The sequence below is a fragment of the Nothobranchius furzeri genome, chromosome 7, assembly GCF_043380555.1.
Source record: "Nothobranchius furzeri strain GRZ-AD chromosome 7, NfurGRZ-RIMD1, whole genome shotgun sequence".
NCBI lineage: Eukaryota > Metazoa > Chordata > Actinopteri > Cyprinodontiformes > Nothobranchiidae > Nothobranchius > Nothobranchius furzeri.
The window spans coordinates 48274996-48293619 of NC_091747.1; the positions used below are offsets into that span (position 1 = coordinate 48274996).

General features: G+C 40.6%; 1 protein-coding gene across 13 annotated transcripts in view; it reads left to right on the top strand.

Annotated features, from left to right (window-relative positions):
* si:ch211-285f17.1 (sickle tail protein homolog) overlaps positions 1-18624 on the top strand; it is a 129285-nt gene that overhangs the window by 28678 nt on the left and 81983 nt on the right. For 2 of the 13 annotated variants that reach the window (XM_070553146.1, XM_054751503.2), the window contains exon 1: positions 7351-7508. The exons of the other annotated variants lie outside the window; for them this stretch is intronic. The gene's annotated coding sequence lies outside the window, so the exon portion shown is untranslated. Of the gene's footprint in view, positions 1-7350; positions 7509-18624 lie in introns of those variants that run through there. 13 annotated transcript variants of the gene reach the window in all.

The window sequence follows — 18624 nt, forward strand, 5'->3', positions numbered from 1 at the left end:
ACCCTGCCATGCAGGTACAGTTGGCTGTGAATGCGTAGTTCTCTGGTCTGTTTACTATGACCCAAGCCTCGTACATAGCAGTCTTGTGTCCTTGTCTTTGGCTAGGAAGGACTTCTGCCTTCAAGACGCAAAACTCAGAGTCTATGTCGTGATATTTTACTTTCTGTACGTGGCCACAGACAACATAGTTGTATGCATCTCACGATTTGTATGCCCGTAGCTTCTCACGTGTGTACTTACTGGGCCTCTCCACTAAAAACGTATATATATCGGGCCACTGGATATCTGGCCACGCACCTACATCTTCCACCCATTCCATAATGCCACAGGGATCCGGGAGTCTGTTGCCATTCATTAAAGTGAGTTTAATAATATAACATTCAAGATTTGCCGGTGATAACCCCGCAGCATAGCTTGAAAAAGCCTGACACAACGCCATTCTCTGTTGCCAAGCTGCGCGCGCATTCTCGCTGACGTCATATTGTTTACAAACAGTAAAAGGGTCTATAAAGCTGGTAAAAACTGCTGCCACCTAGCAGTCAGAGTTTGAATTGCACCACAGAAAAAGAAATACAGTGTTTGTGTGTAAATTCTCAATGAAAACAAATCAACACACTGTTTTTCGTGTCGATTCAATATCATAACATGAAATATCGCAATACTTAAATGTTATATTTTGTTACAACGATCATTTTTACCTAATTTATTTATCTTCATTTTTTTCCAGCCTCCAAACTTGAGGAATAGTGTAAACTGTATTAAGCTGCCACTTTGATTCAGTCACACTAATGTGACTCAAGGACAGGAAAAAGAGTCATGTTGCTCATCCGACCCTCTGTGTTATGTCTCATTGTTCCTTTGTGTCACTGTCGCAGCTGGCCACGGGAAAAATCAGATTGACCTCATAGTGCCACGTTCATTTCTCCAGCTCGGCTTTGATCTCACACCTCTCACTTTATATCCCCATTACTGCAGGCTGTTATTAATTTATTTAATCAATGTCTGTTCATGTTCTTCCCCTCAGAAATCCACAATGGCATCAGATTATGAGAATGAGTTTTACTTTCCCAGCAGACTTAGATGTATTTACTGTCCTCAAAAGTATAATATCCCTAACTCAAACATGCAACAAGTGCACTCATATAGACTAATGGATAATGCAAAAATTCCCAGTTAAAGATTAAAAACATATTAATGTCTGGTGCTCTAATCTTCGGGGCTATCAATTTTTATAAAGAGATGGTTCAATAAAAGGCAGTTTGATGGAAATCTGTGTTTTAATTTAAGGAATTACTGAAAATTTGTTGGAGTAACAATGACCTGAGTGTTATTTGTCAAAATGGCCAATCCGTTTTACATCAGCCTTTGAGGATATGCAAATGGAAGCAGTTGATGTTAAAGAAGAGTAAATAAAAGACAATTTCGTTAAAAGAATGATTATTTAATGGAAGAGTTTTAAATCAAATTCATATTATGTTGAGAAATGGATTAGTAGCTATTTTGGTGAAATCTTGATTTTTATTTAAGTCTGTGAAACGGAGTCATTTCTATTTTATGAGTTTGCCAAGATTAACTGTGTTAGCATTTGTTAACGGGTTTACCCCAAAGGTTAATAGGACAGCAGGAGCCCAGGAGGTAGAGTGGGTTGTGCAATAATTGGAGGGTTGTGGGATTAATCCAGCAGAGAATAATGCTGTTGTGTCCTTGGGCAAGACACTTATTTCCCTACTGGTGGTAGTTGGAGGGACCGGTGGCAGCAGCCTCATCTCCGTCAAAGAGCCCCAGAGCAGCAGCAGTTATGTCCATTACAAGCAGGTTTGAATATGAGTGTGTGGGTGAATGGCTGATTGTGAACTTGTGAAGCGCCTTGGGGGGGGGGAGGGGGGGGGGGGGTCCAGGACTCTATAAGGCACTATATCAAATACAGGCCGTGTGTCATATATGGCCCATTCCCATCTGTACCGGGTCAGCCCGGGCCGGGCAGCGTAGGTTGTTTACATATCTGGGTGGCCTGGTATTTTTCCGGGCCAACCAAGGCTCATTCTCGGCCCTCTTCTCGAGGGGGTCTGCTTCAGGCCGACCAGGGCCAACACACCCACTGCTGACAGCAAATTCACACCTTCCATTAGAGCAAGCCTCTGATTGGTGGGTAGAATCAGCCCACATGGGCCTAAGACAAGGATGTGTGGAGTCAACCGGGCCAGGCTGGGGCCGACCGGGGCTGCCCGGTCCGACCCGGTACAGATGGGAATGGCCCATTACTAGCTGATGTACGCCCTATGATTCCTTTCTGAAACGTTTTGATAAATCTGTCCAGTGGTTCACAAGACACGTTTTTAGCCTCTTAGTAAGGGGGGGGGGGGGGGGGGTAGTGACTGACAAAAGAGATAAAAACAAACAAGATGGGCATTGTGTAATTTTCTTACAGCCAGTGGAGGGTGCTGTTAGCACTCTTTTACAGAATTTATCTAATCAACATTAAATGGGACAGAAGAAGATTTTTTCTTTTTTATTTTTCTGTTAGTGGCCCTAATTGTCTTCCATACTATCATTAATTTAAAAAATGAAGTATTTTGAATCTGTGTTTTCTGGAACGTGTTAAAAATTGTTTATGGTAAACACACGAGCAGTTTAGAAGCTATGGTTGGATATTTCTCACATATTTTGAATTTTTTGACTTTTTCCCATTAAAATACTTATTCAAACATCATGAGGCCAAGTATATCATTTTTTAAATTTATTTGTGTTCAAATATGTTTATGAGCTAAAGTAATCCAACCAGTGAGAGAATAAAAACTCCTATCCCAACTGTGTAAATGCAAAAATGGCATTACAAGAACTGATTTTTGACTATTTTACAACATTTAATTTGTTTAACCAATAAAGTATTTTTCCAGCAAATAGATTAAGTCAGTTGTAAGTTTTCTTTAATATAAATTTGATTATTTTTTTTATTGAATTTCATCATGCAGTCTCTTATTTATTTTTCTCAGCGTATTTTTATTTTTTAGATCCTGAAGCTTTTCAGTCTCATTTCCTGCATCTCCCAGAGCCAGCTGCATGTTATTATTTTGCCCGCTTTACTGAGGTTCAATAATAGAAGAGCAGTCCAGATCCCCCCGCACTCACAGGTGGCTCATTCATTGAGGTGACTGAAGGATCCACTCCTCTGTGTCTGTCTGGCTCGGGCTCAGTAGCTTCAGGTGAAATCCTCATCTGCTGTTTAGATTTATTTGGTCTCCTTTCTGCCTTTGTTTGCATCTGGTTTCAGAGATGGAATGACTTATTGCTCAAGAATTAATGAAAGTGAAACATTATCAGGCCATAAGTTCACTTTTGTATGCATGGAGTCTGTCTGTGCCAAAGCTGCATGAGGAATAAATGCTGATGGAAAGCCTACAACACCTGAACCATGGCAGGAGTGAGAAAACATCTCATGTATTCACATTTTTGCTTTTTTTGACTCACTGTTGCATTGACGTCTTACTATTTTATGTATTCAAGCACATAAACACTGAGCCACAGTTGTGTAACTATCCAGGTTGTGTCTGCCAGTGTTGGGGTAAAGTGTTTTTTTTTTTTTTTTTTGCTCTGTGAAGGAGAGAGAGAGAAGCCTCCCCACTCAAACACATGGTGCCCAGACTAAACAACAAGATGAATGTTTCCTGAATCCAGCTTGGCACCGAGGCGTCCCACTCTACCCGTGTGGCTCAGCTGAATGACTCAAAGACCTGCATTCACAGCTAGAGAAAGGAGAGGATGGAGCAGGAAAGGGTTGAAAATCAGAACAGTGGATTTGAAGTAAAGTTAGAGAAGTGGAGCTCGTTCATTTAAAGTTTGCTGATGCATTAGCGTTTGGATAGTTGGTTTTAAAAAAAGAAAGCAAAGCTTTTCATTGTATGATTTAAAGTTTCAAAGATTAGACAAGTCTGAAGAAAACAAACTGAAACTTTCAGTTGGTTTGATAGATTTTGTCCATTCTGCTGACAAAAGGACATCCTCAAGGCTAAGTGTTTGTGGACATCATTCGTAACAGAAGTCAGGTTGAATAAACTTTCCAGAAATTGTAACTGCTTGAAATTTGTCATAAGCCTCTTTGGGGAAGAGATAAATGGACTGTCAGGAGAGCCAGTTACAATGGCTGACTACTGACCCAACTATTCTTACGATTCTTACGGGGACGACAGTTGCAGAGTTAAGTGCCCGTCTCGTAATCGTAAGGTGGTGGGATTGAGTCACCCTGGTTTCACACTGTAAGCATCAGCAGTGCGGAACAGCAGCGGAATGCCACTGCTTCAGACAGAATCCATTATAATCTATGAAGTGATTCAAACCAGCCACAACGTGGCAATTTTTTGGCGCGTCTCAGAAGCGGCACGCCACGCCGCTAAAGATAGGATTGAGTTCTATTTTAGCCACGAGTCGCTTCTGGGACATGTCAATTTTCACAGTTAATAAGGGGTAGACAGGAAATCACACATAGTTTCTGAGTAAAACCCCCAGTAATTTTCAAAAGAAAAGTATTGCAGCGATGCAATTTCATACATTCGTAGCTTGAGTCTGACCCAACGGCTTATTTACTACCTGCATCGTTCCAGAAGTGCAGAGGTGTGTTTTCATGGCTTTAATCCTGGCAGTGGAGAGGAACATCATATATGACATCAAACAACGATATCAAACATGATTTCCTTCTTTTTGTTTTATTGGCGGATTGCATAAACAAACAGTGGCCTTTGAATTCTCGAGGGATTTTGTGATCTCGTGAGACCAGTGAGGAAGCCGTTCCACAGCCAAGACTCTCCCGGTGTGTAATGGACCGCATTGAAGCTTGCGGGTAAAACTCTCTGCTGTTGTTCCGCGCCGCTTGATGCTTCCAGTGTGAAACCGGGGTCAGTAGGTTGCAGTTGTGGCCTTAGGCAAAACACTTAACTCAAGTTTACTGCTGGTGGTTGTCGAAGTGACCAGTTGTGCCAGTATTCAGTGCCTAGAAGATGCTATACAAAAACAAGCCATTTATCATTAATTTACTGTTTCTTTTATGAAGAAACTAGACATTTAACTTCTGTTTTATAAATAAAATGCTATTGCACCCAACAATGAAAAGTAAAAAGTCTGAAAATCCAATAAATCTAAGTATCATTGCCTGCCATCAGAAAGCCATAGGTGTGCATCGACAAGTGAGCGACTTTTGCAGTAAATCTAATTCAAGATTCCCTTTGCAGCTAATCAACATTTGCAAACACAAAATGGGCTACATTTCAGTAAATTATGCATATTTTGAGCTTGAATTTAATATGTAGCAGCTGTGAGATATTCACAATTCATTACACACTAAGATGTGAGTTTCAAACCCTAAATTCAGCCGTTTGCCAGTGAAGTCTTCTATGTCAGTCTGTTAAAACACCTCATTAACCACTAGATGGATTTTAATGGACCTTTCAGAAAGGAACCCAAGGATGAGCATCTACAACTGGTTAACTTTTGGAGTCAAACCAGTTCAAGATGTGCCGCCACAGACTTAAGAAACCACAAGACATGGTTGTAACCCAACCAGCTTTAAAGACACTCAGCCGGAATTTGCTGTCAAAACAGTTATGAATCATCCCAACACATAATGGTTAGCCCAGATCTTTGCTTAACATTTGGTATTATCTGTCGTGTTAAAGACAGTCAACTCTGTTTGCAAAACATTTAATAAACCACAGATTGATGTGATTAAAACTCTCAGGCAGTAATCACTGAATGTACAACTGGTTAACATCTGGCGTCAATAGTTTACTATGGCCTCCACAGCTGATCTGAGACGATCTGAGACCCGGTTCGCACGAAAAAAGTTTAAAATTGTCAGAACAATTTTTAATACATAAAAGACCCCACATGTTGTAATAAAAATAATTGATATAGCAGTTTTGGTCCTACAGTGTGCTTTGTGCAGCCACACGTCAAAGGCAACGCATCACAAAAATACCAGCTTCACTCATAAATATTCCCAAGTCAGATGTGAAATCTCACAAACCCTCTCAAGAGCAAACGTTACATCAGAGTGTACAAAAATAGTGGAAGAGGAGGAGGATTTGCAATCCCTACGCTCCCTCACCTCAATTCATGATTGGCTCAACAAACAGCACATTGCTCGTTGGACTCTCCTCAGGGCTCGCCACACGTTGCAATATCTACCACTGAATATATGTGAGGCAAGACATTCTAGCATGTTGAATATCCTCAATATGGGATAAGAGTGGTCCCAACATCCTTCTGAGCAGACCAGCACACTCTTAACACACCACACACGGCAGGAATATCTGATTAGATTATCTTTGAGTAAGCTGGCGCACCCTTAAGATTGTCAGAAGTGAAGAATCGGGTCAGAAATCAGCATAACTAACTTGCTATGTGAGCCGGACCTGAGCAAACATGGAGATAGCTTAAAATTAGTCAGCTTTACAGACATCAAGCTAAAACAAATAAAATTATCGTAGCTTTAACAGCTAGACCCTTAAATGTAACAACATCATAAGAAAGTTTCTTACCAGAACCAACCAGTACCTTCATTCTTCATGTTAAAGCTAATTTTTGTAAGCCCAATACACTCACTTACCAGTACCAACCCAGTGTGTGTTTAAACGCCCAGACAACCCATAAGGTGTTACAACCACGCGATGAAGGAACTGCTAACAACACGAACAAAAGCTCAGTGTGCTGCGTTCAACCTGTCCCCTCCCACATGTCACCTTTCACCTCAGTACCCTGCACTCTCATATAACACCTCTTATTCATGCTTGTTCCACTCAAGAAGTTTGAATGTATGCATAACAGTGAACTATTAGGACCTTGGGAGAAGGGGCTGGGGTAATACAGAGAGAAGTTTTGGCACACTATAGGAAGGGCACCTTGGTGAGGGTCTTTGAGGCTCAGTAGGGGCTGTAAAGAGCTGAGTCTGATTGTGGTTTCTAACAACAAGTTGTTGGATTTGGAGAGAAAGTTCCAGACACACCCCTAACTTTAACTCACCAGTACAACCCCCTTTTCCCTCATGCATTAAAAAAATAAGTGTCAGCGAGACATCCAAACAGGACGCCCCTGCCAAGTGTGTTTCTTCATCACTCCCGTCCTCCCTCCACCTTCGGATTATGATGCATCTCATGACTCTGGAGAACCAAATTGTGGGTAAGAGGTTAAAACACCTTAGTCTAGAGAGAACACACACAGACAAGACGCCTACATGTGACGAGCCCCTGCCAAACAATGAGAGGGAAGGGAGGGGGCCGCGGTAGTTTCTTGGAAGGCCTGATTGGAGCATAAACAGCAGCCCAGGAAGTAAGAGAAGGAGAGAGAGAGAGAGAGAGAGATGTAGAGTGGGAGGGAGGGAGTCAGGAGTGGTGCTGATTTGCCAGGAGAGAGCAAAAAGTTCTGGGACAGCGTAGAGTGTTTGTGTCACTCCTGTGTGTGTTCGAGGAAAAACTTTGACTTCTCCGCCAGGACTTTAAGTGTTCCAGAGGGACCTCAGGGTGAGTCGCTGCATCTCACTCAGAAACACATTCTTCTCAAGGTGTGAGGTGAGGGGAAAAGGCAGAAAATCTGAGTTAAAAAAAAACCCATTCATTTGTTATTTCTCCATCTAGATTCAAACATTCGTGCATTAACTTGTGGAGCGTCTTGGTGTGACAGTTGCACGCGCTGTCGTTTTAAATTCTGCAAGGGTTTGCATTCGGTTTAGTGTTCCTAACGTGTTTGCTGAGGGTGTCCCCTGGCTCCACAAGCTGCTTGTTTTGCATAGCTAGTTTTTGTGGTGCCTTGAATTTCAGCCAGCCTTTCAGCGCATGAGGCCAGATAAAAAAAGTGAGAGGGAAAGAAAAAGAGACCAACTAATGTGTGTGTGGCTGTGTCTAATTAAGCTGATGTGGGAGAAGAGAGCAGTGAGGGTCAGATCATGAGAGGGTGAACTGGAAAACAGCCTGGTCAGGGTTTTTTTAACAGAACACTGTCCACACACTATCTGTCACTTTAATTGTCTGAGATTTTTTTAAAAAAATCCTAATTTAACTGAACTTATATTAACCTTCTGAGCTTCCTTTGCCTTCTGGAGCACAAAGAAGAAGGTATCTCTATCATTAGATGAGCTGATTTCCGATCAGATTGCTCTTCCTGCATTTCTTCCCTCAAGCTGAGCATCAGTGTCACTTTTTTGTGCATTGTCTGAAGAGCTAAACCCTTAATTGGCGCAAATATCCATCACACCACATAAAATATCTGTTAGTTTGTCACTTTAACGTTTTAAGTCCTAATAAGACCAACTTCCTATCTGGATTTCTCCCCTGGAACAACACAACATTTTCCATCTTCATCTGGAAAATCTGAGTCCAAAAGCCATAACGAATGGAAATAATGCAAATTTCAGATATTTACATTAAAATTTGAGAAATGAGATCACACACCAAAAATATTTACTTATAGATAGCTAATACAACAATGGTACCACTTTACAACTTGCTGTTAGTTCCCTGCTAATACTGATCCTTAAAGTTTCCACGCCCCCGTTTGTTTCCTCTCAGATCATAAAAGGGTCGGTGCAATTTGCCGTGTCTCTTTGATCAATGAGTTTATCAACTTCAGTCCTGCTGCAGGGAAGGAAGGTGAACAGAGGAGTTCCTCGTCACAAAGACAAATGATCTTGTGCCTTTGCACCCCCCACCCAGAGCCCCCGAACCTCATCCTTCATCGCCTGTTTTGGCGCTTTGACAGCACAAGAATCCTGCACAAGTTTTATGTGCGCTTTGCTGATATTGCAAGTTGTCAATTTCTTACAAGACCACAGAAAACCGTTATTAACTGTAAGGCAGCGCTTTGGCTGCCAGTTTAATTCATCCCAGCCATTTGTCTAAGTGCTAACATATGAGGCTTTTGGCAGGGCTGGTGTGTTTTACAAGCAAAGACACACAGAAGCTTCTGACCATATGCCCCCATTTATCTAATTTCATTCAAAAATGCAACACGTTTCATCTGAATTTGTGCTGGAGATCAAGCACAGGACAAGAGGAGCAGAGTTTGTTCGGTGCAACAAGACGTTGGCTGAGCAGATCAGAGTCTGACTGTGGAGACTGGGTGGGGGTGGATGAGGTGAGGCCATGAGGCCTGACCAGGTGTTTCTCCAGTGAGCTGTCTGCACTGTCATCCTTCAGTGGGGCCCAAGCCACCTCGCCACGTCTCACTGAGCTCCGAGCGGTTTGATCAAACCTCGTTGCAGACCTTCTATTATTAGTTAGTGATAGATCTGGTAAAGCATGCCAACATGATCAGTAGTCCGAAACTAAATTCAACAAGCTTGTCCTTGTTTTGTGTGAAAGTATATCTTTAGCTTGAAATACAGAATGGTGTAGTTGGTTCAAATTAGCAACAAGTGATTTTTTTCTTTCATTATGGGGCAAAAGGCTGTGGGAAATCTCCATTAATGATTTTGACTTGTTGTGAATGAACGTCAGTTTGAGCTAAATCATTTTCCACCAAACAGTTTAAGTTTTTTTTTTTTTTTTTGACGTTCAGTTCTTAAATCTATGGGAAGAAAGCATGGTGTGGAAAATGTGACCATAGCACAAAACCACAGGATTGTTATTTCTGTAGATGCGCTGTATTTGTCCAATCTTGATGTTCAGTTGAAGTGACTTTCTGTTGGCTTTTGATTTCTAGAATGTGACTTTAATTTGTAGTTGAACCAAGAGAGAATCATAAATGTCAATAGTGTTATTTTCCTCTAGACACTTAAGTTTAATATATCAATATACTGTATGTTCACATCAGTATAGGTATTGGCTGATGTTAGTCATTTTTTGACATATCGGTCTGATAAGTAAAACTGGGCCAAAATTTACAACCCATACTTTTTCCATCTTGCTTCCGTTTGTGTATCTGCCTCAGAGAGTGAGGGCGGTCATGATGTGTAATTGTTGAGTCATGTGACAGTGATGGTAATCTTCATATATATATTTAAATCCATCCATCCGTCCATTGTCTATACCCGCTTGTCCATGCAGAGTCGCAGGGGGGCTGGTGCCTATCTCCAGCGACCTCTGGGAAAGTAGGGGGGTTCACCCTGGACAGGCTGCCAGTCCATAGCAGGGCAACACAGAGACACACAGGACAAACAACCAATCACACACACACACACACACACACACACACACACACACACACACACACACACACACACACACCTAAGGACAGTTTAGAGAAACCAAACTGACAGTCATATTTTTGGACTGTAGGAGGAAGCCAGAGTACCCAGAGAGAAACCATGCATGCACGGGAATATCATGCAAACTCCTTGCAGAAAGGACCTTCTTGCTGCAAGGCAACAGCACCAGCCACTGTGTTACCGCTCATATATATACAAATATAGATATATTGTGTGTGTGTGTGTGTGTGTGTGTGTGTGTGTGTGTGTGTGTGTGTGTGTGTGTATGAGAAATATCAGACATCTCAGTCCAGAAAAGTGCAGTTTTAGGAACAGCTAAGATACAGCGCAGAACCCTCAAGCTCTGAGGCCTCTGGTAGAGGACCTGAGTTTGGACAACACAATGTGAAATGTGCGGTTTGATGTGGGCGTCGGCAACCGACGCTCTGGCACAGCACGTCGGCTCCCGACGCATTGAGCCATTGGGGCGCGTCGGAAACAAATGCTTGGTCACCCCACATCATTTTTTGACGCTTCGGGTGTGAGAATGTGTTGGCTTAAGGATGAGAGACCACCAGCAGAGGGTGAGATGGGAATATATGTGTGTGTGTGTGTGTGTGTGTGTGTGTGTGTGTGTGTGTGTGTGTGTGTGTGTGTGTGTGTGTGTGTGTGTGTGTGTGTGTGTGTGTGTGTGTGTGTGTGTGTGTGTGTGTGTGTGTGTGTGTGTAAATAAATATAGGTTTCTGCAAATATCAGTTATTGGCCATGACAGCAATGTTAATATCGCATATCGGTATCATATTTTTTTCCATTTATACTTATTAGACTGAATTATAACGGGCTTTTTGGTGACACATAGGTTAGGGTTAGGCTTAACCTGCAACTTTCTTATTATTGGGCAGATGTGTGCCATTGTCTCCCATCTTTTATTTATCATTTTTGAAAATGATCAGTCACTCTGAGCTTAAGAAGCAAGATGAATGTGAAAATTATGTCCTGCATTAGCTTCTGATAAAAAATAAAGGAAAAACGCTCGGTTCAGAAGTAGCATTCATGGACTCACCCATCTTGCCTCGCAATGAGGAAGGCTGTTGTTGGTTTGGCATCCAGAAGTAAGCAGAACACATCTCCGCTAAGCTAACCGTTAGCATTAGCGTCTCCACCACCCAGCAGAACTCTTCCAGGCTTGAGTCATTTGTGAAGATAAAACGTCAATGTTGCAAAGCAAACAGATTCAGTGGTAGAGTTGCATTGCTATCAGCCAATCAGAGGTGAGATGTCCAAATATCAGGAAATAAGATTTCATATCCTGCCATCTTCTGCCACTTTCTCCTCCAGCTGATTTCTACGTCCACAAATGAGAACATTTGAGCATTTTTCCCCAGAGTACAACTTACAAGGCATTAATTCCTACTAGATACCACTGCAAATGTGTTGAAAATATCAGTAAAGTTGACTTTTAAAAATATATGTGTGAATTATTAGAACTTTATCATTGTCTTTGTCCAGTTTTGAAGGTGGGAGTGGTTTGAGGAAGATACTGACAGTCTCACCAGATGTTTTCCTTCATTGTAGACACCTTTGACCCCATTCACTCCCATTTGGCTGAAAGCTGTTTCTCCCACGACACACAGCACTGTTTTTACACACAGCTTTGTAAACACCCGAAACAGAAGCTCTATGTTTCTCAGTTTCTACGCTCATTAGACTGATGTCAGAGTGAGATAAACCCCACAAGTAAACATCCAGATAATTATTATTTGTCGCTGCTGACACACATATTTAGGAGTCCATTCTGTATTCTGTTACTTTCAGAGAATAGATTGCTAAAGCTTCTTCATCTTCATAAACCATTAATTAAAAAAAGCATGACTTTGAGAAATAAAGCTCCCTAATCCCAATAAATATGGATGAGAATTATGCTCTGGTTAACAGCTTGCTCTTGTCCTTTACAGTCAGAAGTTTTTTAGGCGTTATATGATTTTCCGCTAATGTGTAATTATCGTGGCACGATTTTATAATTACTCCTCTCCCTGATAACTTCATCTCACTCTCATTTAGGCATGACCAAGATTACAAAACGCCACAATCTCCGAATTTCTTTCTGTAAAGCCGCCACCGTGCTCGGGATGTTTTTATAAATCGGGGATATTCTAGGAACAGTGACTAACCGAGCTTTTTGGAGGAAACTTTTCCTGCTTCCTGCTTTGGCTGATAAATAGACAGGACCATGTAAATACTGGAAAGAGGCCCAGCAGGGCATTTTAATATAGAGTATCAAATAAAACCGTTACAGGTGATGACAGGTATGTAGCTCGTTTTGCATTGTGCATGGCTTCTGGAACATGCTGCATCACGTTTGAGGACTTTATTTAAGTAGGATTATGTGACAGTGACAGCTTCAAATCCAGACTGCAGCTAAGGAAAGGCTTTGTCACACATTTGGTGCTAAAAGTGAGTTGACGTGGCTTGAAAGTGGTAACTTGACAATTACTCTGATTACAACTTTGGTCACATAAAAAAATTCTCACGAACTAACTTTTCAGCTGATTTCTGAGGTTTCACACTCTAAAGAGCTTTAATGCTTGTTTCTTTTCCTCTTTTGAGATTTGTTTAGCTTATTTTTACCTTCGTAGCCATTGACAATCTATGCTAATAAAAGTTACAGCTAAAAACTTTTTTGTGAATTCCGTGGGAGTCCAAAGTGTGTATCTTTGTGAGGTCATGACTGCAATCAAGAAATGTATAATTTTACTCAGCCAGCATAGGCGCTTGAAGCAGGTACACACTCTTCTTTCAAATTTTAGCGTTACGTTTTAACTCATTTGATGCCAGACTGGAACAGTTACAGCAACAATCTGGAGTTTTCCTCTTTTCTGGAATTATGTATAATTGTTTAGAAACCTGTGAAGGTGATGGTCTGTACTGTGGTACGATGTAGGCAATATGTCAATTTGTTTTACCCACCCATCCCATAGAGCTCCATGCAGTTTGAATTAAGCAGCACTTAGCATTAGCCAATAGTGTTAGACATCTGCTTACATACAGATGCCAATCACAGAGGCTGCAAGAGCGTTTGCTGAAGTAGATTGATTTGGTAACATTTTGCATGGACAATTGTATACATATACATGGATATATAGAGAGAGGTCCCTAGGTCTATATGATGAGACGCGTTACTTCCAGCCATAAACACGAAAGCATGGAGAGGGGATTAAGGTGCAATTCATTTTTCCACCAGATGGTGTCTTCTGAACAAAAAACTAGATTTCTGCATTCATGCAAGCATAATTCTTATTATGTAAATGGTTAGGTAAAAAAACCAACACTTATTTTTCTTTTACTAGCCACAGTTTGGCTTTTATTTTAATTTCATTGTAATTAGGACCTCTAACCCTCACCAAAGTTTACTAAAAAACAAACAATATTAAAAAAGCTAAATACAGCAAGCACTTTTGAAGAGAGAGTGATCCATTTATGAAGATGAGAAACAACAGAATGCGATATTATAAATATTGATTGAAAAATTTGCAACCACTGTCAACAGCTATATTTGTAACAACATGACTCAATTAAACACAATATGTGCTTGCATTTGCAAAGATTGAGGTCAACACTACCAGATTTCAGACTTGTGATTACAAAAAGGCTGTGTTGCAGCTTTTAATAGAATAAACCAGAATATACCTATGTCAAATGGGATTATTTATTGTTGCTAATCTTTCTCTTTTGGAATAAAATAATTTCCATTTAGCACCAGATCTCACAGAGCAAATGAGAAATGAAAACAAAACAGCACTTTCCAATGTTTAATTTTTTCTTTCATTTTTTTTATTGCTGAAAATCACAAAAAGTTTTAGATATTTGAATTTCCCTTAGCAGTGAAAAGTCTCTCCTAATTTAAATCGTTTTTTAATTCTGTATTTTAAAACTTGATGTAGAAAACACCCATCTAAAATGAAAATCTTAAGCCTTTTTGGTTTATTTATAATGCGGGAAACAGCCTTTGAACCCACATCCGCCTGCACAAAGACCCACACAATTCTTGTTCCTGTGTCGCCTTTTCCTTAGCGGATTTCTTTCGAAGTTTCCTTCCTGTCAGGTTTTCCTTTCACTGGAGATTGTTCCCTTCCCAGCAGTGGTAACAATGGCCGTGCTTCATTACAGCTCTCCAAGATCTGAGACGGCTGGAGCCAACCGGCTGCTAGGCACATGCTAAAGCCATCAGCTAGTGGAGGGCGATGGTTAGCCGCAGAGACATCACGAAATAACCATCTCTCTAATGACGCTGAGGGGAAGGGACGGGTATCGGCTTTCCGCACGTTGAAATGTGGAATTCACTCCATTTCTAGTTGGCTCTTGAAAAAAGAATAAAGTCTCAAAAGCCTTGTTTGTATATTAAACCTCCAGTTTGACTTTGCTTTGATCATTAGTAAGACTCCAAGTATCTTTGCACTTTAACTGTTAAGCTGTGAATTTTTACTGCTAGACACATTTGGCCTTCTGAAAGCTGGGCTCACACAGCCTGATGGAGGACTCTCTGGAGCCGGCGAATGACTTAATTACACTCAATATCTTCATCTGAATTTACTGCATCTATAATGCATGAATTACTTGGTATCAGTGAATCCCTCTTCGGAGCCAGACGATAATTGTGACACAGATGAAGAGTTATGGCTTCTTGCAAGAGCAGCATTTAGAAAGAAGTGCTGTGGCAGTCATCATTTATTAATCCTGGCGTTCTTTTTTACATTATCAACCAAGCAAACATTGATGTTTTCTAACCAGGCTTAATTAGAAGTCACTGCAGTTAAATGCTTTACCACTTGGGTGCAGCGCTACGGTTTAGCAGTGCTCTACAGCTGTTGTGTGGTTTTATTACTTCAGGGAAAGCGCTGTTTCATGCACTGAATTATGAAAAATGTTACTTTTACTGTTTTTGAGAGAAGATGTTTGTAATTTTGGGCTCACTATCATAAGGGAAATTGTGTCACTTTTCTAGGGTCAGGTAAAAGCCTCTTGAGTTTTATTTTCCTCCAATTGTATCAGTTGTTTCAGATCCCACTGGTGTCATTAATTCATGTTGCATTTCAAAGAAATTGCTGAATGTTTGTCTCCAGAAATAAAAAAAAAGGTCATAAAAGGCTGTTTGCGTTGCATTTATGTTCTGGTTTAGTTTGTGTATTATTGAGGTTTCTTTAGTTTAACCATAAATAGTTGGGTTATAAGTAGGAATGATTGATTGGCCAATATACTGGTCAATATTTATCCTTTTTTATATCATTTGACATACCTCTTTAATACTCAGCAGTGCACACAATTAAGAAACAAGAGTTGGTTAAATTCAGTTTGCAAAAATCAATTAGGTTCAGAAAAGTTGTGCATCAGTTGTTATTGTGGCATTTTTGCATGTAAATAAACATCTAAATATTGGCAGCACACATCAGCCATTAGATAACCATGACCTCTACATTTTGCCCATTGGTTGACCATGCCCTCTACATATCGGCCATTGATCTACCATGACCTGTACATAATGGCCATTGATTGACCATGACATCTATGTATTGGCCATTGATTGACCATGCCCTCTACATATCGGCCATTGATCTACCATGACCTGTACATAATGGCCATTGATTGACCATGACATCTGTGTATTGGCCATTGATTGACCATGCCCTCTAGATATCGGCCATTGATTGACCATGCCCTCTACATATCGGCCATTGGTTAACCATGACATCTATGTATTGGCCATTGATTGACCATGATCTCTACATATTGCCCATTGGTTGACGATGCCCTCTGCGTATCGGCTATTGATTGATCATGCCCTCTACATATCGGCCATTGATTGACCATGACCTGTACATAATGGCCATTGATTGACCATGACATCTATGTATTGGCCATTGATTGACCATGCCATCTACATATCGGCCATTGATTGACCATGCCCTCTGCATATCGGCCATTGGTTAACCATGACATCTATGTATTGGCCATTGATTGACCATGATCTCTACATATTGCCCATTGGTTGACGATGCCCTCTGCGTATCGGCCATTGGTTGACCATGACCTCTATGTATTGGTCATTGATTGAAAATGACCTCTACTTATAGACCATTGATTGACCATGCCATCTACATGTTGCCCATTGATTGACCATGCCCTCTGTGTATCGGCCATTGGTTGACCATAATCGCTCCATATCTGCATCTGTGTTGGCATCAGAAAAACCCATATCGCTCTATCTCTAGTTATAAGACTTATTTGTTGTTATTTTGAGGATTAGATGCCAAAACATGTTGGAACAACTGCTCTATATTTTATGTATTCATTCAAAGAAGAAATGCTTTTGCTCTTTCTTTTAGTTTGCTGTCAAATGCAAACTCCTATTTGAAGTTTAATACGTAATTTTAAAAGATACTTTGCTTAAATTCCTTATCAGTTCTTCAAGCAAGTTTTATTGAAAACTGTTTGCCTTTGAATGTACCATGGTGGCTAATCATTTCAACCAGTTTTAATCAGAGTTGTTATTAACGGGTAAATTTTAGACACCATGAATGCGTCGAGAGATCTAAAGCTGAATTTTAGCTTTTTAGAGCTGCTTGGAGTTGAGCTTGTTGTGCCTGCTAATGCAAACTGGCATACTGGAGGCTTCATTCAAGGGTTCAGGCTAATTTGTGTGTATACAACCATTCTGAAAGATTCTAATTTGCTGCCTGCTAAGAAAATAAATAGCTCTGAAGTCGTGCTTTAGAGGAAGTACAGAATTCCTGTTGTATTTTGACCAAATCATGTCACCGACATTTAATCTAGACTTCAGGAAATCACATCAGCTGGTGCAAAAATGGGATAATATGTCTCTTTTGCTCGTTTCTGTTTCTATAGAGCAGCTGACAGCTGCATACTTCACCCATCGCTCTAATTTCCAGCTCCCCTTTTTCTTTTCTTTGGTCAAAACATTCCCCCGTTGACGGGAAATATACACAGACACCTTAAACCGTTATCTTAGGAACTTTTACACCCATCTCTGGTATGTGCAGTTTTACTTGCATTAGAGCTATTTGTTGCACATCAAGACCCTGTAAGCTGGATTCGGCGCCGCTTTGATCAGCGTAGAGTACCCTCACTAATCCGCTTGAGCTCTGGATGTTTGCCGAGGACATGCGCACACACGCACACACGCGCGCGCACACACACACACACACACACACACACACACACACACACACACACACACACAAATTGTGATTAAAAAACAGATGCGTGGGTTTAGCCAAAAAGATCAAATAGTCTGAGTAAATTTTAATAGGAACAAACACGCGTAACGGTCATATTATATGACTTTTGCATGTACTCGTGTCACATTTAGAGGTTGTATTTGAAAACTCTTTTCAGCTTTTGTTCAGACTGTAATGAAGTAATGCCCACCTGGGTTTTCGTGTCCTTAATCACAGCTTGTGGGAGGAGGCACAATCTGTGATCCATATTTTAATTACAGCTGCGGGACACGGACAGGATTAGCAAATGTAAATTCTTACTTCATTGTTTAAGGAGCTTCTTAATAGCTCTGGGCTGGAGTTTCTAATCTTTGTGTTGTGTGTTTGTGTGAGGAGATTTTATCAAAATGCCGCTGATGAGCTGAAAATGTGCAGCGAGTGATGAGAGAAAGAATCAGAGGAGGAAAGGGAGAGCTACTTTCATACATCCCTCCCTGCATTACATCAGTGGGATGCTTCAGCACTGATGACATCGTCGGGCTGGGAAGAAAGTTTGAATTTTGGGATGATGTCATTTATAGCCAATCAGAAGACTCAAGGGACCGGTGGGATCTGGTTCTGATGCTGAATTAGAAGGTTTTCTTTGAAAATGGATTTTCCTGCTTTGAGTCTTTCTTCACATTTCCTCGGGATGTTTTTAGGTTTGTGTTAAAATAATAATTACTCATCTGTAATCATTCAAAAAGTTACTTCAACTCATCCGATTTAAAAATAATACAAAGAAAAAAGTCGTTGAACATGAATGAAATGTTTTATTTCTGTCCACATGAATAAACCACTGATCTTTACACAGACCGTAAAGTACTATGTGTCTGTTTAATGTCAGCAATGTGTTTCAGCTACATTTTCTGTATCTTCACAAATTTTTAGTTATTTACCCTTTTACCTTCCTTGTGTATTTGTTAAGCAACTGTTATGATTTTGGAAATCCGTGAATGCCAATGCACATTCCTTTGTTTCAGTCTCCAAATATTCTTGTCAGGAAAAAAAGCTGCTAAGTACCATGTCTACTGAAAACTGGTAACTTTTTCTGCTGATCCGAAGGGGCCTCCAGTCTGGCAACAGACAGCATCTGGAAACGATGAAAAGGGAGAAGTGAGATTCCCAAACAGTAAAGTTGGAGTCTGTGAATCAAAAAGAGTCAGCTTTCTAAAAAGTAAAGAC